The sequence below is a fragment of the Saccostrea cucullata genome, unplaced genomic scaffold (genome assembly GCF_032062105.1).
Source record: "Saccostrea cucullata isolate Sc308-1 unplaced genomic scaffold, CSIRO_AGI_Scuc_v1 ctg5327, whole genome shotgun sequence".
Taxonomy (NCBI): Eukaryota; Metazoa; Mollusca; class Bivalvia; order Ostreida; family Ostreidae; genus Saccostrea; species Saccostrea cuccullata.
Window position 1 is genome coordinate 32,853 of NW_026929191.1, and position 5,267 is coordinate 38,119.

Below are 5,267 nucleotides of genomic sequence, written 5' to 3' on the forward strand. Positions count from 1 at the left end.
TAAGAAAATACAATTTTGAAATGTGGAAACTGGTGATTGCATTAGCAATTTTATGAGATATTTTTAAATCATTTTTTTTAACTGTGTACATATTATTTAATTTTAAGTCCCTGGGAGAGGACATTAAATGGTCCCCCGTGTCAAGGATAACAACCCCTTTGGCACGTACAAGATCGTTTCACTTGAGTTTGAAAAAGAGTAGGCTCATTGGGGCTCGCCAGAGAAACCAAAAATTTTCAAAAACCGGTCAATAAACAAACTTGTCCGCCGAAATATGGCTCAAATAATTTCAGACTCGGCGTTAAACAATCATTCAATCAGCATTCTGTAGATCAAGGCTGTTATTTTCTATTTATACAAACTCTACAAGAAGCACTTTCCTTTTGTGTGCGTCAAGTAACATTAAACAGAGTTAAGAACTCACAAAATCATGACAGTAGGAATAGTTCAAATAAGTCATTTGTTTTGGATTCAATCGATAAATTTACCTATGAGGTCAACATCACTAGTCAATATTGTCTCTTGTCTGCTTCACTCCTCACAAACCTTTGTTCTTTCAATCAACACCAGAACACACTAGTCTTATAGTGAACAGACTTTTAATGTATTGGTGCTTGCAGTGAAGTGGTTTCATTTTGAATTCGCCCAGTGACAGTTCTGCTTTAGCTGCAGAACTGTAGCTCTTCGATAAAAATAATACAGACTGGTCTGTCAATATATTTTTATAAGAGAGCAGCAGTGATGATCTGCTTAAGGAAGTACAATGTATACTGTGTTTGTTGAATTCGACCCTTTTAGATCACCTATAATTGGGACAAAAGGGGCGGAAATAATACGAGGTGAAATACAGTATATACTGTATATATAACAAAGTAATTGTTATAAGCTTGTTTTACTATAAAGAATTTAAGAATTTTTTAAGATATGTAACTCAGTTGTGAGAACTCAACTGATCTGTTCAGGAAGGTTCTCTTTGCGGGGGTGGGGGTTGCTAGTGCCATAGTAGTGTAAACAATGAGTTTTAGCAGTAGGGCCATTTATAAGTGTAAATCGTGTAAATAGTGATGCATGAATGATGTGACTTTTGGTTAACATTTACAAACTGTGACCAACATGTATTATGTATGGTTCTAGATCTTTTAGATATATGGTCTCAAGCTGCATCTTGGTTGGCAATTTTTTTTTTTCTTGGAGTAAACATTTCCAAAGTTTCCCTCAACTATATGAAATATTTATTAAACTGAATGTTTTTTGCAAATACATTGCATGCATTAATTACGTGCAGTAAACATATTTTTGGATTATCACTTGTCCTCAACATTGTTGACTGTTGCTATGTTCTTTCACACATTATCAATAAATAAATATACTATAGGAGCACAATAGACTATTCGTGTTTTTTACCAAATATTTCTTGACAAATAAGATTCAACTTGTTTACATAAAATAATTATATCAGGACATGTAAATTGTTGATATGTTGCTTGTGTTAATGAAAATGTTTCTCAGACTGCTTTTAGAATTAGGCATGTATTGTCATATTAAATTGGATCACTCTTTGTTGTTTATTAAGAGAATAATCTTTTATGTCTCTTTAATTTATGTTAAAATATTATGTAATAAATTAAGTGCTAGAAAAAATGGTGCTACAGAATGATAAAGCTGGTGTATAGTCTACTGTTTTTAATTTGTGGCTGCCTTGTCAGCGTTTTAGTGAGCTTGACAAGTTCTGTCATTGAAAATAAGGACAATTATTTAAAGGAGGGGGGTCCAGTTACTTTGTTTTCTGCCTCTCCATTCTTAACTTTGATAATTACATTTGAGATTGTATGTTAGGACGTATATGGAACGGTCAAAGTATCATCTTATTTCAAAGGTCATATACACTGGAAGTACGGTCTATTAAATGTTTTAAGTAATAATAAAATTGTGCATTTTTTATTAACAACGTTTAAAAGTTTTATATAATACCTTTCTTGATTTTGTTATGTCTTTATGAAATGGTGCATTTGCAATTGATAATTTAACATCTTTCCAGAACTCCTTGATCCAAATTGTTGGTCCCAGGTAGGGTAGAGCTAATTGTAAGTTGGTCCCAGGTGGGTAGGGCTTACATGTAGTTGGTCCCAGGCAGGGTAAGGATTAGTTGTTCTAGAAAGGGTAGGGATAAGTAGGTCCCAGGTAAGGTAGTGCAAAGTTGTTCATGTTACGTACTAGTATTTTTATACCCCACACAACAAGTTGCATGAGGTATAATATTTTGACCCGTCCGTCAAAGTGTCAGTCAGTCCTGTTTTTTTTTTTTTTTTTTTTTTTTTTTTTTTTGTCAGCGCAACTCCTCATAAACCGCTGCATAGAATTTCGTCGAACTTTGCAGATATTTATGACACAATTCATCCTAGATTTTTGGGTCATTCCTTGAATATAGAGATGAACAGTTTGTCAGCACAACTCCTTTTAAAACACTTCACAAAATTTCTTCAAACTTTGCAGATATTTAGGATACATGCAATGTGTAGATGTGCATATTACCGGAAATTCCGACTCCTTTATTTTTTCCAGGATTTTGAGCACTTTGAGTTTTGGGGTAGCGTGGGGTATGTGAGCTTGCTCACTTTTTCTTTCATTGATTAACTCTTAAGAAACTTTGTTATTTGACAATAAACACGAAGTTCTCTTCAAAAATGCATATAATCCTGTAATATGCGCCCAGATTTAGGATCCCAGGATGAACAAAGAGATTCATATATTGAGAAACAAGAGACCCCGAATATTGCCAAAATATGGGGTTTTATCGTCCACTATCTAAGGACAGATCACGATATTTAGGAGCCATGGGGGAATGAGCATCCCCCGCTGACCGGTCACACCTGCCGTGTGCTCCTTGCCATGATCGGCAAATAACGGAAAATCCATCGATAATTCATTATGTAAATGATGGCCTAACAATTATTATTAAAAAAAGTCAGTCAGCATTTGAAACGATGATAAATTGTATAGGCGACAAGCTCATTGTATCGACCATAAAACTAACAAAATGATGACTTTAAACGAAAGTGTTCATTTTCTTGTTTCATCAACTTGTTTGTCAAAAATTACCTAGTTTGAGAATTGTTCATACATAGAGCATGCTGTTGCGTATCGAATGAACTGAGAGATATATACCCTGCATGCAGTTGATGAAGGTATCTTGCTGATTAAGTAAGGGAAGTTTAAGTTGACGATTGAAAATTAAGTTTTAAATAATAATTACGATTTTTTTTCAAGTAAAAGGTCGAACTATGAAACAGATGTGTCAGACTCAGTGGTATATTTTATTTAAAGCTCACCAGGATGTATTATATTGACATAAGAATGAAAATAACCATTGGTAATAGATGTGTCTTGAAGGCCACAGCAGGTGTTTTCTTCTTTTCACATTATAGGATTGTGGGCAAAATTTGCTTTATATGAATATAAAAATAGGTCTACCTATAATAGGTTGCAATTGGAACCAGTAGAGATTCAAATACTGTACAGCAGGAAATTAACTCGCTGAGTTAATATTCGCAATATTTGCGGAAAAGGAAATTCCGAGAATTCAACTTACAGTGAATAATTCTCTAAAACATTAATAAAAAATGAAATTTTATTATAATCTCTGATTAGATTCTTAAAATCTTTTTCATATATTGTCTTTCCATACAAACACAAAAGCAGTATTTAATAGATATCCGAGATATAGACTCTTTTTATAATTATGCGGGTGTGTGGATCAATTACAAACACGTAGTTGTTGATGTTTTTCAAGCTAATTAATTGTTAAATTAATTTCTATAGCTAATGATTAATTTTGCCATCTAGTAGACGAGCGATGTAATTATTTATAAAAAACATGCTCGTTTAATTTCACCTTTGCGTATCACTCAGTCATTATCTTTAATTAGTACTAGTAAACAAGGTAAAAACTATCAATTAATTTCAATTACAAGATTTAAAGTTCAAAACTTTGACTATGATAATTTTTTTCCTGACATGGACTCGGAAATAAAAAAAAAAATCTGAATGCTGATAACATGTTGACTTCAAATCGGAATCATTCCAGTGTTTCCTTATTATTCACGTATACTTTATTTTTGCCTGGCTGTTACACTTAAGGATTGTTTTTAAGTTTTGTTTGATTTATTGATGTGTAAATAACACAGACTTGTCAAGTACGTTCAACTTGGTGTATTTCATGAAGCTCGTTAGCACTTTATGAAAAATATGCCTAGGTGCAAGTCTAGTGTGATTTACACACCAAACTTAAAAACATTCCTTATATTTACAATTAACATGTCTGAAAGCACCAAAAATATACTCAATATTTCAATTTATCGTTCCACAATATTGTTACATTTTTACTAAAGTTGCTGTATCCTCATTGTGACGTCACGTTATCACTGCTACAGGTTTCTTCGTGTATATTTCTACGCGTGAGTGTACACGAAAATGGTGTTCAAATTAATTTTACAGTTGGATTAGTAGAAAACACAGCGAATGTAAATATTTTTTACATCATTTTGATTGACCCTGAATAAAACAAAGAGTATGCGTATAATCAAGAGATGAAAAAAATGGATTTATTTCACACACCTAATGAGGTGACAAAAATCCGTGCTTTGTTATGATGGACAGTTACCATGCAGTCGAAGTTTTGGATTTTTACGACTTTGGACTTAAATAATGATCATAAAAAATCTCGCTGAATATGCTCTTGTTTACCTGCAATTTGCTTCAAGGGTAGCGTTTTTTTTTTTTTTTTTTTTTAAGAATTAGACTTCGAATTTATATTATTATTAATCCTGTTGATATTGATATATGTTCATAATTATCATAAAGGAGAAAGAAAATTTTTATACCGAGTATAGTAAGCGGAGTTCTTAAAGTTTAGGACCTTGTATTACATATAGATTTAAATTTGATTTGTTACGAGTATGTAAATGTCTGCATAATTAATATTACACATGAGAAGAGCGAGGACACGTATCGTGTCTTGTTACACCTGTTACACGAGGTTGAATAAATACGACAGGTGTACATGTGCACGCTATTCGATGTGAATAATAATCTATAATTTGATTTTGTTATGTTACATATGTAAAACTAAAATGAAATCTTTCATAAAATAAATGATTTTATCATTATTCACTCTCATAAACGGGATGTTGTCAATAAAAAATTGAACTAAATTGCATGTTAAAAAAAATAAAGTGATGTGAATAAACGTTTAGAATTGAATGAATCCA